The sequence below is a fragment of the Nicotiana tabacum genome, chromosome 17 (genome assembly GCF_000715075.1).
Source record: "Nicotiana tabacum cultivar K326 chromosome 17, ASM71507v2, whole genome shotgun sequence".
NCBI classification, from domain to species: Eukaryota; Viridiplantae; Streptophyta; class Magnoliopsida; order Solanales; family Solanaceae; genus Nicotiana; species Nicotiana tabacum.
The window spans coordinates 135672289-135697544 of NC_134096.1; the positions used below are offsets into that span (position 1 = coordinate 135672289).

The 25256-nt window shown below is 38.9% G+C and overlaps 1 pseudogene; it reads left to right on the forward strand.

Annotated features, from left to right (window-relative positions):
- Window positions 1-321: 321 nt before the first annotated feature.
- On the forward strand, window positions 322-25119 carry LOC142172129 (protein PIN-LIKES 3-like; annotated as a pseudogene).
- The last annotated feature ends 137 nt before the right edge of the window (window positions 25120-25256 follow it).

Genomic DNA, 25256 nt, shown 5'->3' on the forward strand with positions numbered 1-25256 from the left:
GATTTATACAATCAAAAGTTTTTGATAAAAACTGACGCTCAATCTGTTAAATATATGTTTAGCAACGATTTTAAATATGATGCCTCAAATTTGATATTTGCAAGATGGCGGGCTCAATTAGCCCCCTTTGATTTTGAAATTCAATACAAAAAATTGATAACTCTCTGCCAGACTTCTTATCTCGTGAATATTTGCAGGATGGACCCCCCATGGGGCAGAGGTAGAGGTAGAGGAAGGGGAAGATCATCCCCACATTCCCAAGGAAGAACATCCCCTTCAAGATCGTCATACGGATCCACATCAAACTCCCCAGTTATACAAATGGGAAGAAGGAGCTGGACAAATGAGAAGATATCTCTCAGAAGCGAATCCTCAATAGGACCATTCGTTCACCTGGAAGATATTCCAGAAGATAGTCTGTTATACGCACACTTGCAGGCATACTTGGCTGTTCAAAAGCAAAGTGATACTTTTGCTTCAATTACAAAAGAGGACAATGATGATATCAAGTCCTATGAGAAATTGCTTAAAAAAGAAGTGATATTTCTTTTAGAAAATATAGATATTCAGAGGAAAGAAGAACCATGGAAGATATTCCAAAGGTATTTGATAAATGGATTATATTATCCGGGTGAGTCATACAAGACCCGTTCTTATTATGAGACTATTCTCACCAGTACAGGCAGTGCAGAATTTCAACACTTTTATGGTTATAGCACAGACTCTAGTGTTTATAACTTCTCGAAAATCATTATCAAACAGATCATATCTATTGAAGATTGGGGTATATCTACAATGAAAGAAAGGCAGATAAGCCTTAACAAGTCCCGTATAAATTTTACCTATTGGGATTATATCCAAGCCTTTGATAAAGTGCTCTATTACAATAATGATAGACATAAGCACATTTGGTTCATAAAAGTATGTGCGAAGATATTTGCAGATCACATTCCTAATTGGTTTTAAACCGGTGGTCATACCACGGTCCGACAGTCAAGATATTACCTGATCCATTTCTCATGTTATACAAAGAATGGACAAAAGTTTCACCAGTTCTAAACGAATTATACCACACAGATTATATCTGTTACTTAGAAAAGATTGACCAGATATATTTCTTTCTAGAATTCTCTATTCTTTGGATTCACAAATGGACTCCGGAGGTATGATTCACCGAGGAACAAATTCCTTGTTTATACATAACTTTTTATAATAATTTCTGGGATAAACTAATGAAAAAGGATCCTAAAACAAAGACGTTATACGGTCAAGAACTCTTGAATTCCATTAAAATAAAAGTCCAAGAATATTCCAGCAACCCTCAGAAAGAAAGAATTGATGATAGCTCAGTTTGGCACATTGCCAGAAAGATCTCCTTTCAAGAAGGAGATAAAGAAGAAATGATTAATGACTATTTGAAAGAAGTAAAAAGAAATTTGCTTCGTATTATCAACCAATATGAGAAATCAGACACTTCAATGCAGAGTGAGACTAGCAATGATGATATCGCAGAAGATTCTCAACCTATTGAATCAGAAAAGATATTATCTGATGAAGCCTTACAAGATGCGAAAAATTTCCTCCGCAAAATGAAGGAGTTAGAAAAACGACCAGCACAGTAAAGCTGCCGGCCCCCACAGCACAGTGAAGACGCCGGACCCCACAGCACAGTGAAGCCGCCGGACCCCACTCCAACAGTAGATAGACTGTTTCAACGGTAGAAACATTGTTCTTCAACAGTAGAAACACTGTTTTGTACAGTAGAAATATTGTACAAGGACCCAGAATGTGGGACCCTCTTTTACTATTTAAGATTCATTTTTTATTATTATTTATAGACGCATTCTTTCAGAGAGAAGGGAGAAGCCAAAAACTCTCTCTCTCTTAAATCTCTCTCTTTTGTAAGTACTATGCTGTAATCGAAGATCAAGTAAATAAAATCTCAAGTTCTTCGTATACAGGCCTTGCATCCCGGCTTTATAAGGTATTTATTTTTACTTATAGTATTTCTTCTAGTCTCTCCTCTCTGACCGTGACTATGTCCGGCTAAGAGATTTCATATCTATATTGAATATCTAACTTCTCTCCTATATAAACCATGAAAGATCTGGCCTCTATCAAAATATAAAAGAATTTTATATATAGTTTCTTGATTTGGTTTCGAGATGGTGGTACAGTCTAATATAGCACTACTCTTATTGGCTTTGCCTTAGTGGCTCCGTCTAGCCAGTCGTGAACCTTAGCCTGTTAAATGAATTGAAAAGGGCATCTTCTTTCACGGTTAGAACTGCTAGATACATGGGCTCAATGAGAGTATGTATTATATTAGGACAAACCCCTTGCTTGAGTAAAAGATTATACCTTCCATACAGTCATCAAACTATATAAAAAATTCTTGTATATTTGGACTCTTATATCCTTACTGACCGTGCGGATTACCGCCAGTCTTTAAATTTAAGGATACTGAATTAGCTAGATTGGGATGGCCGTGCGGATTACCGCCCGCCTGCACTCGATCCTGTTAAGATGGTATTGGGGTATATCTACAATGAAAGAAAGGCAGATAAGCCTTAACAAGTCCCATATGAATTTTACCTATTGGGATTATATCCAAACCTTTGATAAAGTGCTCTATTACAATAATGATAGATATAAGCACACTTGGTTCATAAAAGTATGTGCGAAGATATAATAATAATAATAATAATAAAAATAATAATAATAATAATAAGAAGAAGAAGAAGAAGAAGAAGATTGATCACGTTGCAAAGCAGCAGTAGTGTTGTGGTGAATATGGTTTACGAAATGGAGTTTTGACCTCCCTTAAGTCTCAAGAAAAGGATAACCCTTGGTTTCTGGTACCAGTTTTGCGGCTTGCAAGATTTAAAGAAAATCATGGTTTGAGTTATATATTGCTGCCAGAAACTTTTAGATTTATTTTTAGGTTAAATTAATTTTTTAGCATTGACAAAAGAAATTACATTGTGATTAGTCGTAAATTTACGGCTTGAGGATTCTTGGGTGTCACCACTGATTTTGGCATTATAGAGAAAGAAGGTTTGCCCTTTATGCATTTGGCTATTTGGTTACTAGTGTTTTTTTTTTTAATGAAACTACTTTTTAAAAAAAGGAGGAAACTTTTAAAGAAATATGTTGGTGGCTACTACGTGAAGATGACTTAAGTATTTTAGAGTTTTGGATGCCGCCTTTGCGGCATAAGTTCACTGCTAGAAAGACTTCCTTTTAAGCAACTCTGTATTTTGTTTGATTAATTAATATTGGAAAACTACGAGCTATGTCCAATTATAAGTAGCTCATTATAAAAATTGGCCAATTTATAAAATATTACTAATATTAGCTAAATATTATTAATATTAGCCAATTAGCTATTTGTAACAAAAAAAGATCAAATTTTTGCTTTCTTTTGAATTGGTATTATTAGAATAGATTGGGTACATCTTACGGAGCTTGAATCTCAGTTTTGGGATGATTTGGTGGAGTTTTGAGCTGGTTTGAATTGAAAATTCAAAGTAAAAAATGAACATGAAAAAAATAATATGTGTATCATTTATGTATCACATATGTATCATATTTGTATCAATTGTGTATCACATGTATATCCATGTATATCTGTGTGTGAGATACATGCGCGTACATGTTTGATACATGTGTTACTGAAGGATTTTTTGAACTCGATTTAATTACGAATGTATATTGACTTATCTATATATTTTCAATAAATTTCAACTATACCCATTGAAAAAGGTCCCTTGCTTAGATTTTTGGAATATTATATTTTTTTTTTTGTATTTTATCACCTTATTTGCTATTTCATCCATGAAATTTTCTTTCCGTCTTGCATCTAATGTTACTAATCACGCTTTAAAATATGGAAGGACATTTTTGCGTGTGATTCTTTGAGAGAGAAACCTTATTTATTTGATTTTTTAATTTTTATATGTGTTTTGCTAGTTTTAGTAAGTTTATGACTAATGGCTAGAGGTTGGTAATTTGAAACTTATTTGGGACATTTCTGTAAGTTTTCCATTAATATTTACCGGCAGTCTATACGAATTCATCTTAAGGCCCACCATAGCTTAATTTGTTTTATATATATTTATGTATTTGGGGGACTTAAATTTGAGTACCAGAAAAGTTATATATATTTTGAGATGAACAACTTTGAAGCTTGATGTTACCAAAGTGATCTTTCTTGTGGAGATTTATTTGTCTTTAAATATAAAAAGTTATGTATGTGTAACCTATGTAAATATTGATCGACCCAAAGGAAGTTCAATGTTTATCAAAATTACATGTGCATTTTGTGGTAAAAAACGCGTGATAGTTATTTGATTTTACGTGTGAATAATAAATCAGTCCAAAGGAAGATTTAATATTCGACATGTTCTTTATCATCAGTGTTTGGTTATTGTGCCAAGATACCACTTAGAAGTTAATATTTTGTCCAAAGATGAAATATTAATGGAGTGACTGGTAACTTGAGATGGGGTCTATCTTTATTCAAATTTATTTTTATTTTGATTTTAAGTTTTATGTGAGCTTATTTCGTCGTTTATTATTCTCTGATTCAGCTAAAATTACTCCTGCAAATATTACTGCCGACATCAATTTAATTCCTATATTGAATGGCACTAACTTCAAGTCATGGCAAGAGAATCTCAACATTGTTCTCAAAGCCATGGATCTCGACCTTGCGTTAAGAGTTGATTCTCCACCACCTCTTATAGATAAGAGTACCTCTAATGAAAAGAGGGAGATGGAAAGGTGGGAGAGATCAGATCGCATGTGTATGATGATCATGAAGAAAACCATTCCAGAAACATTCAGGGACACTATGTCCGATAAGGTTAAGGAGACTAAAGAATTTATGGCTGAAATTAAAAAAGTATTTGTCAAGAGTGAAAATGTCACGACCCAATTTCACTTGTAGGTCGTGATGGAGCCCAATACTACAGTTAGAAAAGCCAACTAATAAATTAAGCATACATTGATAAAATTTAAAACCTAGAAAATATAAACCCAAACTCTACCAATGTGTGTGCTAAGACCTGGTGTCACAAGTGAATGAGCATCTAGTAAATTATACAAAACTTCAAATACTGTCTCAGATGAAATAAACAGAATATAAATATAAGAAGAGACACTGGTAGCTACAGAACGGCTCAGAAAGCCAGCTCACCACTATGCCTCGGGATGACGTGGGTATGTGATGATAGGTCCTCCACTAGTACCTGTCTCAGATCCTGCACAAAAGTACAGCAAGTATAGTATGAGTACGTAAACAACGTGTACCCAGTAAGTATCAAGCCTAATCTCGAAGTGGTAGAGACGAGATGACCGACTTTGATACTCACTATGGGTCAATAATAACTGAAATAAAATTAGGATATTTAAATCAGCATGATTTACAGAATTTACAATAATTTATTTAATCAGCGAAAATAATCAAATTCCTTCAAATGTAACAATTCTCAATATATTAATTAAATTCCTTTAATTCAAATAATTTCCAATTTATCAATTAAACCTCAATGATAGGAGTAACAATTAATTCCTTAACAAGCAAGAATAATAATTCATTAAATTTCAAGGATTTTTCAATTTATTAATTAGTTTCACAAGCTGAAATAAATTATTAAAGTATCGTGTAATTATTATTATTACGCACGATTTCTGCCGAGGACGTACGGTCCGATCCAGAGTGTCATGTACACTGCCGAGGGACGTGCGGCGCGATCCATAGATGTATCTATCCTGCCGAGGCGTTCGGCCCGCTCCACAAGAAAGGAGGATATTTTCTTATGTGCCTCTGGAAGGAGAGTATATTTATTATAAGATAAATTTGGGAGGAGAACAATTTCTTTTAACAATTAATTGATTTACACAAAAATTAAGCATATGAAAATTTCATATTTTTCTACTTTTCATAACAATTCACAATACTTTTCATAACAATTCACAATATATATATATATATATCAATTATTTTAATTAATAAAGAATACAATTCACACAAGTAATTCATGCTTTGAGTCTTAAACTACCCGGACTTTAGCATTAATAGTAGCTACGCACGGACTCTCATCACCTCGTGCGTACGTAGCCCCCGCAATTAGCAATAATTATTCAATTTAATCCCTATGGGGTAATTTTCCCCTCACAAGATTAGATAAGAGACTTACCTCGTCTTGCTCCAATTTAATCCACAATAAGGCCTTTTTCACTATTATTCAACTCCATCTGGCTCGAATCTATCCAAAATAATTTGATACAATCACTAAATATTATAGGAATCAATTCTATAAGAAAATACTATATTTTTAAGAAAAGATTCCGAAATTAATTAAAAATTCACCTGCGGGGCCCACATCTCGGAATCTGACTATAAAATCCGACAACCCATTCAATTACGAGTCCAACCATACCAGTTTCACTCAAATCCGACTCCGAATCGATACCGAAATCTCAAAAATTCATTTCTATGAGATTTCTAAATATTTCCCAAATTTAAATCTCAAAACACCAATTTATGGTGAATACAATAATATACTTGTATATGTAGACCAAATCCGAGTTAGAATCACTTACCCCAATATTTTTCCCTTGAAAATCTGCCAAAAGTCGCCTCTGCTCAAGCTCAAGTTCGTCAAAAATGGCAAATGGGACGAATGCCCTCTTTTTATAAAACTGCCCAGCAGCCTTCGGAACAGGTCCTCGAGCTGGGCCTCGATCGCGGCTTCGATCACAGGCTCGAGCCTGGACCTCGGTCATGGCCTGCCTTCGATCAGGACATCGAGGCTGGGCCTTCGATCAGGGCATCGAGCATGTTCCTTTGATCAGGGCATCGACCATGGGCCTTCGATAAGGGCATCGAGGTTGGGCCTTCGATCAGGGCATCGAGTATGGGTCTCGATCCTAGCCCTCGAGCCTTATCTTCGATCATGTCCTTGAGCTGGACCTTCAATCGTGGATTCGATCTCAAGCTCGAGCCTGAGCCTTGTCAACCCTCGGCTCGATACCTGGGCTCGATATCAACTCAGAATATCCAACAGAAGAGGAAACACTGCAGCAGCTTTTAAGTCCAACTTTTGATCCGTTAACCATCCGAAACTCACCCGAGGCCCTCGGGACCTCAACCAAATATACCAACAAGTTCTAAAACATCATACGAACTTAGTCGAACCTCTAAATCACATCAAACAATGCTAAAATCATGAATCATACCCCAATTCAAGCTTAATGAAACTAAGAGTTTTCAACTTCTACATTCGATGTCGGAACCTATCAAATCAACTCCGATTGACCTCAAATTTTACACACAAGTCATAAATGATATAACAGAGCTATGAAAATTTTCGGAACTGGATCCCGACTCGGGTATCAAAAAGTCAACTCATCGGTCAAACTTCCAAACTTAAATTCTTGTTTTTAGCCATTTCAAGCCTAATTTAACTACGGACTTCCAAATAAAATTCCGAATACGCTCCTAAGTCCAAAATCACCATATGGAGCTGTTGGAATCATCAAAATTCTATTCCGGGGTCGTTTTCACATAATTAGACATTCGGTCACTATTCGAACTTAAACATTTTAATTTTTCTTCAAAATTCCATATCTCGGGCTAGGGACCTCAGAATTTGATTCCGGGCATACGCCCAAGTCCTAAATCACGATATGGACCTACTGGAATTGTCAAAATACTGATCCGAGTCCGTTTGCTCAAAATATTGACCAAAGTCATCTCAATTGAGTTTTAAAGCTCTAATCCACATTTTAAATCTACTTTTCACATAAAAACTTTCTATAAAACTTTTACAGATTGCGCACGCAAGTCGAGGAATGATAAATAGTACTTTTCAAGGTCTTAGAATATATAATTAATTATTAAATTTAAAGATGACATTTTGGGTCATCACAGGAAAGGTTGAAAGTGGTACACTCTTGACAAGTCTAATTTCAATAAGGTATCAAAGGAAAGGTAACATCATGGAGTACATCATGCAAATGTCTCATCTTGCTTCTAAGTTAAAAGAACTTAAGTTGGACCTCTCTCAGGACTTGACTTGTTAGTGCATTTGGTTTTGATATTCCTTCTACCACAATTTAGCCAGTTTAAGGTGAACTATAATTGTCAGAAAGAGACTTGGTCTCTAAATGAGCTCATCCCACACTGTGTTCAGGAAGAGGATAGACTGAAGCATGAAAAGATAGAAAGTTCTCACTAATTAGTTGTTGTGCCTAAGGACAAAAGGAAAGACAAGAAGAGAAAGAATAAGGAAGTTGCGGATACAGCAACACAAAAGAAACAACATCAGGAACCAACTACATATGGTTGTTTCTTTTGTCAAGCTGCAGGTCATAAGAAGAAGAATTGTACCAACTATCACGCATGGCGGGCAAAGAAAGGTTCACCTCTTAATTTTGTTTGTTCTAAGGCTAATTTAACTTCGGTACCAAGACACAGATGGTGGATAGATTCCGGAATAACAACTCACATCACTATGTCTCTGCAGGGTTGCCTAAACTATCGAAAGCCTGATGATGGTGAAAGATACATCTACGATAGTCACGGCAAGTCAGTGGAATTCGAAGCAATTGAAACTTTTAGATTATTATTAAGAACCAGTTTTATTTGAATTTGAATGAGACTCATGTTGCACCGTTTTTTATGGGATTTGATTTATGTTTCTGTATTAGACAAGTTTGGTTATTTTTATTTATTTGAAAATAAAAAAAATAGTCTCTTTCGTAATTCAAAATTGGTTGGTCCAAGTTCTTTATTAGGTTACAAAAATCTATACTTACTTGATATGATTGCTTCGTTCGATGAACCTTGCATATTAATAAAACTCGTAATAAAGGTGAATTAACCATCCAGTAGTCAACTTCTTTATGGCACGAGAGATTAGGTCATATCTCTAAAGGAGAATTAAGAGACTTCCGTCCAATAATATTTTCTATGCCTTTAATTTTTCAGAATTTTTATCCGACTGCTAAGGCTAAGTTTTCCAACAATATGAGATTCTTTGAGTTTGCGGGGGGAGAGAAAGAGTAAAGGACTTTGTCTTTGAAAAGGAACATAATTATATTCCTCTAATTGCTATTGTCAATGCTCAGGAACAGGTTTCTATACCTGACATTATTCATGAAGCAAATTCGGATCAAAGACAATATTATTCAACCCGTCCTTCAAGAAGTAGTTCCCAAAGAACTATCACAACACAATGTCCCCCTCCGTGTGACGTCATGACGGTACATAGTCTCTACAACTAGGTAAGCCTAAAATTTTGCGGAATATTGAAATAAAAATATAAATTTAACCAATTATTCAAAAATACACAACAAATCTCAAAACCCGGAACATCGTAAATCACAAAATACAGAAAGAAATATCTAGTGTCTCTATATATCAGAGTCTAACAAGAAAAAATACAAAAGATAATGGACATGGGAAAGAGTAGAAGGGGACTCAGAGGTCTGCGGACGCGGCAGATATACCTTGAAGTCTCCAAAACTATCCCGGCTCACTGATAGTGCGGCTGATAAGGTGCACCTGGATCTGCACACGAAAAATATGTGCAGAGAGTAGTATGAGTACACCATAATCGGTACCCAATAAGTGCCAAGCCTAACCTCGGTCGAGTAGTGATGAGGTCGGGTCAGGGCCCTACTGGTAAATATATAATAAAACAATATAAAGTATAATACCGCAATAAAATAAAGGTTGAAATTTAGCAACAATGAAATCATAGAAGGTAACAGCTCAGTACACAGAAACACAACAGGGGATCTCCCGAGATACCGTCTCATAGTCCCAAACGTAAATGAGCAGGGGGATCTCCCGGAATACCGTTCCGTAGTCCCAAAGTAAATATGCAAGACAGGGGATCTCCTAGAATACCGTTCCGTAGTCCCAAAATAAATATGCAGTACATAGGGATATCCCGGAATACCCTTCCATAGTTCCAAAGTAAATATGCAAGATGGGGGATCTCCCGTAATACCGTTCCGTAGTCCCAAAATAAATATGCAGTACAGGGGAATCTCCCGGAATACCGTTTCGTAGTCCCAAAATAAATATGCAGTACAGGGGGATCTCCCGGAATATCGTTCCGTAGTCCCAAAGTAAATATGCAGTACATGTGGATCTCCCGGAATACCGTTCCATAGTCCCAAAGTAAATATGCAGCGCGAATGATATAAATACAACTACATCACGAAATTCTTACAATTTAGACTAAGTACCAGTCAGGGAAGAAGCAGGAAAATCACTAAGCATGCTGCACATAATTGACATAAACAATTAAGACACGTAGGCATGTTGTATTAGACTAAACATGATAGCTACATATATTGGAATAACTCAATTAAGAATGAAAATAGACTAGTACTCATTAAAATGGTATAACTCAAAATAGCAGAAAAACATGTTGCTGCTCGGTAAGAAAATCAGATTTTATCACAACTAGCCCGTGTACGTACTCGTCACCTCACGTACACGGCGCTCACAAAACACAATAGTTCCAAATCTTAAGAAAATTTCCCCCACACAAAGTTAGGCAAGCCACCTACCTCAATCAATCCGTAAGAATGCCCTTTCCATGAATATCCGACTCTGAATGGCCCAAATCTAATCAAAAGCAATTACATATCATAATTACAATAATAATAGACTCATCTAATTAACGAAATCAATATTTTAATGAAAATTCCGAAATTAACTCAAAATTCGCCTGTGGGGTCCACGTCTTGGAATTGGGTAAAAGTCATAAAATACAAAAGCTCGTTCACTCACGAGTCTAACCATATCAAAATTACTAAAATCCGACACCAAATGGTCCTCCAAATCCACCAATCAAACTTCTAAATCCCTAGCCTCCAATTCCCAATTTTCACCTTAAATACACACTAACTAGGTGGGAAAATACATGGGGAAGCAAGATTATTGATCAAAAATAAGCACAAGGGACTTACCTCAAGAAATCTCTCGAAAATGCTCTCAAACATCGCCCTAAACACAGTTGCAAAGTCCAAAAATGACAAAAATCGCGGAGCCCTTCGGTTTTAACCACTGCCCAGGTATTTCCGCACCTGCAGAGCCTGGGCTCGCACCTGCGGGTGCGCTTGTGTGAAAATTGTGCGCATCTGCGCAATTCACTTACCCCCTCTGCCTTTGCACCTGCGATGAAAGGGTTGCATCTGCGCGTGCGCGCCTGCGGAATTCCCTTCCGCTTCTGCGGACCTTGCGCACCTGCGAAGACCCCTAACGCATCTGCGGGCATCGCAGATGCGGAAAACACCTCGCACCTGCGACCCCTGGCATTCCTCCATTTTCCCGCTTCTGCGCTAATTTGCTCGCACCTGCGGGTAGACTTGTGCAGGTGCGATTACAGCAGAACCAGCAAAAACACCAGATTTTCCTAAGTCTAATTTCATTCCATTAAGCATCCGAAACACACCCGAGGTCCCCGGAACCTCAACCAAACCTACCAACCAATCCTATAACACCATACAAACTTAGTCGAGCCTTCAAACCACATCGAACAATACCAAAAATCATGAATTAAGCACGGATTCAAGCGTAAGAACTTAGAATTTTTCAAATTCTACAAACGACGTCGAACCACGTCAAATATAGTCTGAATTACCTCAAATTTTACACACAGGTCACAAATGACACTACGAACCTGCAGCCACTTTCGGAAATCCATTCTGAGCTCGATATCAAAATTTCCACTATCGGCCGAAATCGCCGAAAAATCTAACTTTCGCCAATTCAAGCCTAAATCTACTACAGACCTCCAAACATTTCGGGCGCGCTCCTAAGCTCAAAATCACTCAACGGAGCTAACGGAGTTGACGAAATTCCATTCCGGGTCCGTCTTCACACAGTTCCGACTACGGTCCAAATTCTAAGATTTAAGCTCTCATTTAGGGACTAAGTGTCCCAAAACACTCCAAAACTCAAAACCAATAATCCCAGCAAGTTACAATAGTAGAAATAGATATGGAAAAAGCAGTTAATAGGGGTTCGGGGCTCTAACTCTCAAAACGACCAGACGGGTCGTTACATCCTCCCCCTCTTAAAATAATCGTTCGTCCTCGAACGAGCATAAAGACATACCTGAAGTGGTGAAAAGATGAGGATAACGGTTGCGCATATCCTGCTCGGTTTCCCAAGTCGCCTCCTCGACCGGCTGTCCCCTCCAATGAACCTTCACGGAAGCAATGTTCTTTGATCTTAGCCTTCTGACCTGCCTGTCTAAAATAGCCACTAGCTCCTCAACATAGGATAGATCTCTGTTCAATTGAACTGAGCTGAAATCCAACACATGGGACGGATCGTCATGATACTTTCGGAGCATAGAAACATGGAATACCGGATAAACTCCTGCTAGACTGGGAGGCAAGGCAAGCTCATAAGCAACCTCCCCAACTCGATGTAATACCTCAAATGGACCAATGAACCTTGGGCTCAGCTTACCCTTCTTTCCAAACCTCATAATGCCCTTCATAGGCGAAACCCGGAGCAAGACTCGCTCTCCAACCATGAATGCTACATCGCGAACCTTTCGGTCTGCATAACTCTTCTGTCTAGATTGGGCTGTGCGAAGTCTATCCTGAATCAGCTTCACTTTTTCCAAGGCATCCTGAACTAAGTCTGTACCCAATAATCTGGCCTTACCGGGTTCGAACCAACCTACTAGGGACCGACACCGCCTACCGTACAGAGCCTCATACGGTGCCATCTGAATGCTGGACTGATAACTGTTATTGTAAGCAAACTCCGCAAGTGGCAAGAACTGGTCCCATGCACTCCCAAAATCTATCACACATGCACGAAGCATATCCTCTACTATCTGAATAGTGTGCTCGGATTGCCCGTCCGTCTGAGGGTGAAATGTTGTGCTCAACTCAACCCTAGTACCCAACTCATGTTGTACAACTCTCCAGAACCGTGATGTAAACTACGTACCCCGATCAGAGATAATAGATACCGATACGCCATGAAGCCTGAAGATGTCACGGATGTAGATTCGAGCTAGCTGCTCGGAAGAATAGGTAGTCATCACAGGAATGAAATGAGCCGACTTGGTCAACCTATCCACAATCACCCAAACTGCATCAAACCTCCGTTGAGTCCGTGGGAGTCTAACAACGAAATCCATAGTGACCCGCTCCCATTTCCACTCCGGAATCTCTAACTTCTGAAGCAATCCACCTGGTCGTTGATGCTCATATTTTACCTACTGGCAATTCAGACATCGAGCCACATACTCTACTATGTTCTTCTCCATTCTCCTCTACCAGTAATGTTGTTTCAAGTCCTGATACATTTTTGCGACACCCAGATGAATAAAGTACCGCGAACTGTGAGCCTCCTGAAGAATCAACTCACGCAAACCATCTACATTGGGCACACATAGCATGCCCTGCATCCTCAATGCACCATCATTTCCAATAGTAACCTCCTTAGCATCACCGTGCTGGACCATGTCCTTAAGGACAGGCAGATAGGGGTCATCATACTGACACTCCCTGATATGATCACAAAGAGAAGACCGAGAGACCACACAAGCCAATACTCAATTCGGCTCAGAAATATCCAATCTCACAAACTGGCTGGCTAAGGCCTGAACATCCAATGCCAATGGCCTCTCTGTTGCTGGTAGATATGCTAAACTCCGCAAACTCTCTGCCCGGCGACTCAAAGCATCAGCCACCACATTGGTATTCCCAGGGTGGTACAAAATAGTGATATCATAATCCTTAAGTAGCTCCAACCACCTCCGCTGACGTAAGTTAAGATCTTTTTGCTTAAATAGATGTTGTAAACTCCGATGATCAGTGTAAATCTCACAAGGAACACCATACAAATAATATTGCCATATCTTCAAGGCATGAACAATAGTTGCTAACTCAAGGTCGTGGACAGGATAGTTCTTTTCATGAACCTTCAGCTATCTGGACGCGTAGGCAATCACCCTACCATCCTGCATCAACACCGCGCCGAGACCAATACGCGATGCATCATAATATACAGTATAAGACCCCGAACTTGTAGGTAATACCATTACTGGGTTGTAGTCAGAGCTATCTTGAGCTTCTGAAAGCTCTCCTCATATTCCTCTGTCCACCTGAATGGAGCACCCTTCTGGGTCAGCCTAGTCATAGGTGCTGCAAAAGATGAGAATCCCTCTACAAAGTGATGGTAATACCCCGCCAAACCAAGAAAACTTCGGATCTCTATAGCTGAGGACGGTCTGGGCCAACTATGCACTGCTTCAATCTTCTTTGAATCCACCTGGATCCCCTCACTCGATACTATATGACCCAAGAATGCCATTGAGTCTAGCCAAAACTCACACTTTGAAAATTTTACATATAACTTCTTTTCTCTCAAGGTCTGAAGTGCAGTCCTCAGGTGCTGTTCATGATCCTCCCGACTCCGAGAGTATATCAGAATGTCATCAATAAACACAATGAAGAATGAGTTAAGATAGGGCAATACAAGAATATATCTAGTCTTGAAAGCAGTCTTTGGGATATCTGGCTCCCGAATCTTCAACTGATAATAACCTGAACGCAAGTCAATCTTGGAAAACACTCTGGCACCCTGTAACTGATCAAATAAGTCATCAATACGAGGCAATGGGTACCTGTTCTTCACTGTGACTTTGTTCAACTGGCGATAATCAATACACATCCGCATAGAACCATCCTTCTTCTTCACAAATAATACAGGAGCACCCCAAGTTGACACACTGGGCCGAATGAAGCCTTTATCAAGCAATTCTTGTGACTGCTCTTTCAACTCCTTCAATTCAGGAGGAGCCATATGATATGGAGGAATAGAGATGGGCTGAGTGCCCGACAACAAATCAATGCCAAAATCAATATCTTTATCGGGCGGCATGCCCAGAAGATTAGCTGGAAACACATCTAAGAAGTCTCTCACTACTGGAACTGACTCAACTATAGGGGTATCAATACTGACATCTCTCACATAAGCTAGATATGCGTCACACCCCTTCTCAACCATTCGTTGAGCTTTAAGAAAAGAAATAACTCTGCTGGGAGTATACTCTAAGGTACCTCTCCACTCTAATCGCGGTAAACCTGGCATAGCCAGCGTCACAGTTTTAGTGTGACAATCAAGAATAGCATAATAGGGCGACAACCAGTCCATGCCCAAAATAATATCAAAGTCCACCATGCTGAGCAATAATAAATCGGCTCTGGTCTCAAAACCACTAAGAGCAATCAAACATGACTAATACATGCGGTCCACAACAAGAGAATCTCCCACAGGAGTAGATACATAAATAGGGGAACTCAAAGAATCTCGAGATACGCCCAAATACGGAGCAAAATAAGAGGACACATAAGAATATGTAGAGCCTGGGTCAAATAATACCGACACATCTCTATGACAGACCGGAACAATACCTGTAATGACAGAATCAGAAGAAACTGCCTCTGTATGAGCAAGAAGTGCATAATATCTGGCCTGGCATCCCTCTCTAGGGCGACCTCTACCTCCCCGGCCTCCACCTCGAGCTGGTTGTGCAGGTGGGGTGGCAGCTGGTGCTGTAATCATAGCTTGAGGACCCAGTGGAGCACGCTGTGGCTGAAAAGTCTGTGGAGGTGCACCCCTCCTAATCCTGGGGCAATCCCTAACCATGTGGCGAGTGTCGCCACAATCAAAACAAGCTCTGGGAGGGCGTGGCTGCTGTGACTGGCTCGGGCCAGGTCTGCTGGACTGGCCGCTAGGAACACCCCGTACAGGAGGCACACTAGATCTGGCGGTGCATAATAAGGCTCCCGGGGTCTAGAAGGAGCTGGAACACTACTGGAGGCTGGAAGAGCTGAATGAACGGGGCAGCTCACATAACCCCTACCATGGCGAGCTGCTGGGGCACGAGCTCCAGAATAATAACCAGCCTCTCGAGACCTCTTGGCCTCCCTCTCCTCTCTATCCCGGGCAAACATGCCCTCGAATCTCCTGGCAATACCCACAACCTATAGATAAGAAATACCCATCTCCAATTCCCTGGCCATACTACTCCGGATGCTAGGATGGAGACCCTCAATAAACCATCGAACTCTCTCTCGAACTGTGGCAACCAAGGTTGGTGCATATCGGGCCAAATCACTGAAGCGAACTGCATACTCTGACACAATCATAGCACCCTGGCGCAGCTGCTCAAACTCCGCGCGCCATGAGTCCCTGAGGCTCTGAGGGACATACTCTCTCAAAAACATATCCGAGAACTGAGTCCATGTAAGTGAAGCTGCTTCAGCCGGACTACTCAACTCATAAGCACGCCACCACTGATAGGCTGCTCCTCTAAGCTGGAATGTGGTAAAAGAAACCCCGCTCATCTCCGCTACGCCCATAGTACGGAGAATACGATGACACTCCTCCAGAAAACCCTGAGCATTATCTATAGCCAATCTGCTGAAAGTAGGTGGGTGGTACTTTTTGTACCTCTCAAGTCTGAGCTGCTCTGCCTCAGAAGATACTGCCCTAACCTCGGGCTGAGCTGGAGCTACCGGCTGCATTGGTACAATCTATGGAACCTGGTTGACCTGAACCCGCTACTCTGGAGTACCGGCGATGGGAGTCTGTGCTCCTCCCCCGGCCTGAGATGTGGCAGGAGCAAGTGGAATCAATCCAGCCTGAGCTAAGGTGCTAAACATGCTCAGAAACTGGGCTAGAGTCTCCTGGAGAGCTGGTGCAGCAACAGGTATCTCAGGTGTCTGCCCTCCAGCTTGAGCTACTGGGGGCTCCTCTGTAGCAGCTCGTGCGGGTGCTCTGGCTGCACCACGTGGACATCCTCGGCCTCTACCCCGGCCCCGGCCTCTCGCGGCTCTAGCAGGGACGCGGGTGCCTGTTAATCAGATCCGCTTGTACGTGTCCTCATCATCTGTGAGAGAATAAAATACAGAAATTTAGAATCTTTGAAGTCAATAATTTTCGCACGACAAGGAATCAAAGTAGTGAAATTTTTCTAACAGTTCCATAGCCTCCCGAAGATAAGTACAGACATCTCCGTACTGATCCGCGAGACTTTAATAAACCGGTTTGTGACTCACGACACCTACAAACCTAGAGCTCTGATACCAACTTGTCACGACTCAATTTTCCCCTCTGTGTGACGTCGTGACGACACTTAGTCTCTACAACTAGGTAAGCCTAACATTTTGCGGAATATTGAAATAAAAATAAAATTTAACCAATTATTCAAAAATACACAACAAATCCTAAAATCCGGAATATCGTGAATCACAAACTACAAAAGGAAAGATCTAGTGTCTCTATACATCAGAGTCTAACAAGGAAAAATACAAAAGATAATGGACATGGGAAAGCGTAGAAGGGGACTCTGAGGTATGCGGACGCGGCAGATATACCTTGAAGTCATCAAAACTATCCCTGCTCATTGATAGTGCGGCTGATAAGGTGCACCTGGATCTGCACACGAAAAATATGTGCAGAGAGTAGTATGAGTACACCACAATCGGTACCTAGTAAGTGTCAAGCCTAACCTCAGTCGAATAGTGACGAGGTCGGGTCAGGGCCCTACTGGTAAATAAATAATAAAACAATATAGAGTGTAATACCGCAATAAAATAAAGGTTAAAATTTAACAACAATGAAATCATAGAGTGTAACAGCTCAGTACACAGAAACACAATAGGGGATCTCCCGAGAATCGAGATACCGTCTCATAGTCCCAAACATAAATGAGCAGGTGGATCTCCCAGAATACCGTTCCGTAGTCCCAAAGTAAATATTCAAGATAGGGGGATCTCCCGGAATACCGTTCCGTAGTCCCAAAGTAAATATGCAGTACAGGGGGATCTCCCGAAATACCGTTCTGTAGTCCCAAAGTAAATATGCAGTACAGGGAGATCTCCCGAAATACCGTTTTGTAGTCCCAAAGTAAATATGCAATACAGGGGGATCTCCCGAAATACCGTTCCGTAGTCCCAAAGTAAATATGCAGTACATGGGGATCTCCCAGAATACCGTTCCGTAGTCCCAAAGTAAATATGCAGCGCGAATGATAGAAATACAACTACATCACGAAATTCTTATAATTTAGACTAAGTACCAGCCAGGGAAGAAGCAGGAAAATCACTAAGCATGCTGCACATATTTCACATAAACAATTAAGACACGTAGACATGTTGTATTAGACTAAACATGATAGCTACACATATTGGAATAACTCAATTAAGAATAAAAATAGATTATTACTCAACTAAATGGTATAACTCAAAATAACAGGAAAATATGTTGCTGCTCGGTAAGAAAATCGAGTTTTACCACAACTAGCTTGTGTACGTACTCGTCACCTCACGTACACGGCGCTCATACAATACAACAGTTCCTAATCTTAAGGAAATTTCCCCCACACAAAGCTAGGCAAGCCACTTACCTCGAGTCAAGCTCAATCAATCTGTAAGAATGCCCTTTCCACGAATATCCGGCTCTAAATGACCCAAATCTAGCCAAAAGCAATTACATATCATAATTACAATAATAATAGACTCATCTAATTAACGAAAATTCCGAAATTAACTTAAAATTCGCCTGTGGGACCCACATCTCGGAATTGGGTAAAAGTCATAAAATACAAAAGCCCGTTCACTCACGAGTCTAACCATATCAAAATTATTTAAATCCGACACCAAATGATCCTCCAAATCCACCAATCAAACTTCCAAATCCCTAGCCTCCAATTCCCAATTTCTACCTTAAATACACACTAACTAGATGAAAAATACATGGGAAAGCAAGATTATTGATCACAAATAAGCACAAGGGACTTACCTCAAGAAATATCTTGAAAATGCTCTCAAAAATCGCTCTAAACCGAGTTGCAAAGTCCAAAAATGACAAAAATTGCGAAGCCCTTCGGTTTTAACCACTGCCCAGGTATTTTCGCACCTGCGGAGCCTGGGCTCGCACCTGCGGGTGCGCTTGTGCGGAAATTGTGCGCATCTGTGCAATTCACTTGCCCATCTACCTTCGCACCTGCGATGAAAGGGCCGCATCTGCGCGTGCGCGCCTGCGGAATTCCCTTCCGTTTCTGCGCACCTGCGAAGACCCCTAACGCATCTGCGGGCATCGCAGATGCGAAAAACACCTCGCACCTGCGACCCCTGGAACTCCTCCATTTTTCCGCTTCTGCGCCAATTTGCTCGCACCTGCGGGCAGACTTGCGCAGGTGCGATTACAGCAGAACCAGCAAAAATACCAGATTTTCCTAAGTCCAATTTCATTCTGTTAAGCATCCGAAACACACCCGAGATCCCCGGGACCTCAACCAAACCTACCAAGCAATCTTATAACACCATACGAACTTAGTCGAGCCTTCAAACCACATCGAACAACACCAAAAATCATGAATTAAGCACTGATTCAAGCCTAAGAACTTAGAATTTTTCAAATTCTACAAACGACACTGAACCACGTCAAATCTAGTCGGAATTACCTCAAATTTTATACACATGTCACAAATGACACTACGAACCTACAGCCACTTTCGAAAATCCATTCCGAGCTCGATATAAAAATTTTCACTATCGGCCGAAATCGCCGAAAAATCTAACTTTGGCCAATTCAAGCCTAAATCTACTATAGACCTCCAAAACACATTGTGGACGCGCTCCTAAGCTCAAAATCACTCAATGGAGCTAACAGAGTCGACGAAATTCTCTTTCAGATTCGTCTTCATACAGTTTCGACTACGATCCAAATTCTAAGACTTAAGCTCTCATTTAGGGACTAAATGTCCCAAAACATTCCTAAACTCAAAACCAATCATCCCGGCAAGTCACAATAATAGAAATAAATATGGGAAAAGCTGTTAATAGGGGTTCGGGGCTCTAACTCTCAAAACGACCGGGCGGGTCGTTACAAGAACAAACTCTACAACCTCAAGAATAGATTTCAATAAAGAAAATCATCTATGGACTTAAGAAAGTGTCTCATTTGGTTTCGAGATATATCTTGTTAATTATTTTGTATACCACAAGTTTAGTGGGAGTAAGTATATTTTTTATTGTCTGATGTTTAAGTATATTTTTTATTGTCTGATGTATGATCAACTTTGTATGCGTATGCATATCTCATTTAATTTAGGGATGTTGAGCAGATGTTTAAATAATTTATAAACTTATCTTTTGAAAGTAGTTTAAAGGTTCAAAAGATAATTACAGAGAACAAACATTTTATGCTCACATAAAGAAAGTCGAAAAAGTTAAAGATAATCAGGTATTCGAATATCGACTTCACTAGATGCTGATATAATATGACATACTTGGTTGATGAACTATGTAAGTAAGAGTGTTAAAAGAATACTCATAGCTCTTTTCACCATGGCAGTTAATTTATAACATAATATGTAGCATCTGATTATGTAATGAGACTGCAAAATTTTGCCACTAGATAAAGTTGAAAGTACACTTGAGTTATTTTGTGACAATAAGTTAGCAGTCTTATATTCCAATAACAACATGAGTTCAGTAAAAGTCAAAGTACATTGACATAAAGTTCCTGGTTGTTAAAGAAAGAGTTGAGAGTGGCTAGGTGTCTATATAGCATATTGGTACAAACTCCATAGTTGTGGACCCACTTACTAAGGGACTACCACCCAAGGTTTTCATGAGCATATTGCTCATATGAGTGTCATGTCATTTAAGAAAATTCAGTTTCAGTGGGAGTTTGTAACCTCTTAAATGTTCTTTATAGACACAATTTGGTTTCAGTTTAAGGTAATGATTTCAGTTTAAGGATATTTGATGTTATTTCTGCAGAAATAAAGTATCCAATTTATATTTCACTCTGACTTGTTTTTCAGTTGGACCAGTTGGAAATAGGCATGTTTAGATCACATTGCATGTAATTTTCATGCTACACATCCATGCTTGATCTATGTCATTTGGTTATGTTAGTATTCATGATCAAGGATGGTTTAGATGCGATAAATGTAACAAAAGCCGCCTTGGTCCAATATTGGCATGATTAATGGACGAGATTGTTTTGAGGTATTTCAGATTGTGTGATAGCAAATATTTTGAGCTCATAAGCTGATATACAATTACACAGGTATGTGTGTGTGTGTGTGTGTGTGTGAGAGAGAGAGAGAGAGAGTGTGTGTGTGTGTGTGTTAGTCCAAGTGGGAGATTGTTAGAATTTATGGACTTGCACATATATTGTATTAAGAATAATTGTGTGTTGGTTACTATCACTATAAGGTTGGCCTAAATTAAAGTGATCTACTAAGGTTTAAAGTTAAAAGGAACAAAAGGATACCTTATAAAGTATGGGTCTTCTGTGTAGATACCCAAATGTTATTTCTAATTTAATAATGAGCTAAATTAGAAATACATAAACTTGTGCACCTATTAAATGGGTTATGGTCCCCAAATCAGACATATGGTTTTCTTTCTAACATCTCATCGCTGGAAAGAGTAGAACGACTTATGTCTTGGTTTGGAAAACCGTAAATCGAAAGATCCAATATTCTCTGTGGCGCTCATGGATTCAGGTATGCTTCCGCATCTAGTTTTTATTCTCGATAATTTGACACTTTTAATTCTAACAGGGATTCCTCGAGTTGTTCGTCGTGGCACTAATGCCTGTTCTAAAAACGCTGGTCATAACTGTTGTTGGCTTATTCCTTGCACTGGAACGTGTTAATCTCCTTGGATCTTGTGCAAGGCACCATTTGAACAGTGTAAACCTTCCTTTTTCCATCTAAGGGAAGTCATTTTTCAAGTAAATATCTTTTGGTATTTGACCGGCGAGTAGAAAATATTTTTCGTAAGTATTATAATGGAAAAATATCGATAATAATATTAGCAATCGTAAAGTTTTTTGATGATTAATAATAATGTCTAACTACTATCGAGTAATAAGAAGTTTAAAGGTTAAAATACGATAAGGAAACTAACTTCCGTGGATAACTAATGAAAGTCATCTTCCTTCTTTTGATAATATTTTTTTAATAATCAAGCACCAAAATATGATTTTCTCACATAAAACACTCTTTCAACAATGAAAATGACTTCCATCAACAATACTTAAATTTTTTATAAAGAAAAGACAAAAATAGTAATACAACTCTACTACTATATATTGAATATATTGAAAGTTCACAACTCACAAGTGTTGTTTAAACTTTGATTGGACCAGCTTGTGTTTTATGTTTTTACACCGGCGACGGTGGCAAGCAGCTTAGCTGAAACGATAACAGCGGGCAACATAATCACATTGTAAGTGATTAATCTTTTTAATTCCTGCAATTTTGTAAATCATCGCATTTTCAATTTGCTGTATGGCAACTTTATGTGTAGATGGTTCATGCCTGTAAACATTCTTGTCACATTTACTATCGGTTCACTACTGGGTTGGATACTTGTAAAAATCACAAAAACCCCTCAACCAGTGGCGGACACAGAATTTTGTGTAAGCGAGTTCAATCTTAGAAGTACATAACTTTAGTCGTAAAATAATAGTTGTCAAATGGGTTCAAATAAAATATTTATACAAAATTTACACAGCTTTAATACTAATTTATACATCTTGTCACATTTACTATCGGTTCAGCACTGGGTTGGATACTTGTAAAAATCAACAAAAACTCCTCAACAACACCGTGGCCTCGTCATTGCTTGCTGTGCTGCAGGTAATACATGTAGTAGCTTTACTTGACCTAATTAGTCATTACCAACAGCTTAAACTCTAATATCAGCAGGTCATAATTAATGGCCAACAACAACAACAAACTCAGTATAATCCTATAAGTGGGGTTCGGGAGTATAATCCTAAAATTAGTGGAGTTGGGGAGGGTACATAATGTGCATGCAGACCTTACTCCTACCTTGTGATCAAGGTAGAGAGCTTGTTTCCGATAGACCCTCAGTTTCAGGAACAGTCATAATGAATGACCGTTAATCCAAAATTCAAAGTCAGTGGGTTTAGAATAAACATGATCTTATTCAGTTGAACTCATTGAACTCGTACTAATTAAATCCGTCTTTGATAATTCCTGCAGTATGTGAGGAGAAGAATAGTCCCTTTGGAGATTCTTCAATATGCTCCACTAATGGAGAAGCCTATGCATCACTCTCCATGGCCGTATGTCCATTTCCCATTATTACAACTAATTAATTCTTCTCCAGTTTCATTCTTTCTCATTTCATTTTCCCAAATAATCGCGAATTAAAGGAACAGTAAACTTAATTAGTCACTTATTTATTTATTTATTGGCTGGATTGTCAATAATGAAGATTGGGACAGTCTATTTATGGACTTATATCTACAACATCCTTCAACCACGTGGAATCAAACATAGTACCACAAACATTTTTTCTGAAAGCTGTATAGAATTTTTCCCTTCAAAGGACAACATAAAATCTGATCAGGACTACGAAGCTCAACTGGCACTGCCTCTCATTGTGTTTGAAGATAGAGAGAAGGTTTCTCTTTTCCTCTTTCCTTTTGTAATTCTTTTCATTTTAGTTTATAATCTTCAGAAGATCATGTCCTAATTTCACTTTCTCCGCCTTAGCCTTTTTCTTGTTTATATTTACCAAACACTGTTTTGAATGTTCAATAGGAACCTTTTGTTAGCAAAATGAAACAGCATATCAATATCTGGGCTGAAAGGATCAATTTGAGAATGCTATTTGCACCTTCAACTATCGCAACGGTATGTATGATCACGTTAATTACTTTATTTCTAAATTTTTTTGTCCTAACGGACTTGATGATTCGTGGTGAGTGTGCGTGAACAAAGTCCCATGGAACGTAGAAAAGAAAAATAAGTTACTTATAAGAAATTGGTTTGAAGCCTTTTAGGGAAAACCATACGGGCTTGGCCCAAAACGGACAATATCACACTATGTTAAGAGTATTTTTGGGTTCGTTTTAGCCCAACAATTCTCAATAGCTATATAATTAATTCTTTAAACTGACACTATTAATTAACAATTTAACATTAATATTGCAGATTGTTGGAATCTTGATTGGTGTAGTTTCATTGTTAAGAAAGCTGATGATTGGAAATGAAGCTCCACTTCACGTGATTCAAAGCTCTGCATCTCTGTTAGGGTATGAAGATACATATTCAATCAAATAAACTTACTAATTAAACTTAGTCGTCACTGTTTCACAGTGAGAGGTGGATTTTATCTAAAATATACGTATAATAAGATGACACTAACTAATTGATTCTAAATCTTGAATTCACCCATGTTTCTATTATACTGGCCATTACGCCGTTGACTCAAAACACACCATGTTGCGACGCTGCAGAGAGGCTACAATACCAGCCATGACATTAATAGTTGGAGCAAATCTTCTTAGAGGTAATATCCTTAAAATAGATGTAATGAATTTTGTTCTTTTTTTTTTGGATTTTTTATATTATTGTATTAATTTCAATGGCAGGTCTTAAAAAATCAGCAGTAGGAATGTAGGTTGTAATAGGAGTTCAGGTAATGAGGTATGTGGCCTTGCCATTATGTAGCATTATTGTTGTCAAAGTTGCAAGCCATTTTGGATTGGTGGGATCAGATCCCTTGTACTACCATTTTGTTCTTCTATTGCAATATGCACTTCCTTCCGCAATGACCATAGGTTTCTTTTACCTCTTCTACGCCAATTTCTTTTCCATCCTTTTGTTTTTTTTTTTATGTTTTTGGAGAATATTGTTGAATCGTGTGCGACCGTCACACATTGATACATACCATGTTGAAGTGTGTACATATCTTATCTAAAATATTAAGCTATTAGATTAGATGGTGGCACACTTCAACAAATACGAGGCAATTAAATGTATATGTTAGATTAATTGCTTTTAATGCAATTCTTTTTCTAATTTTAACTGGTTGATCGATGGACAGGTACAATTACACAGCTGTTTGAAGTTGGAGAAAGTGAATGCTCAGTGATCATGCTATGGAATTATGCATTGGCAGCAGTTGCTCTTACTCTCTGGATCAGTTACTACATGTGGTTTTTGTCTTGATTTCACTACAAAGTGTTCTGCAGAAAGAAATAGTAAAAAGAGAAAATAAGGGGATAGAATAGATCATACACGATTAGATAAGGCATATAATTCAACATTTCATTAGAATGATTTAAGTTTGTAGTAGAAAAGTACTCAAGTTTTACAGTATTTACAGAAAAAGCTAAAAACGAAAAGTTCCTA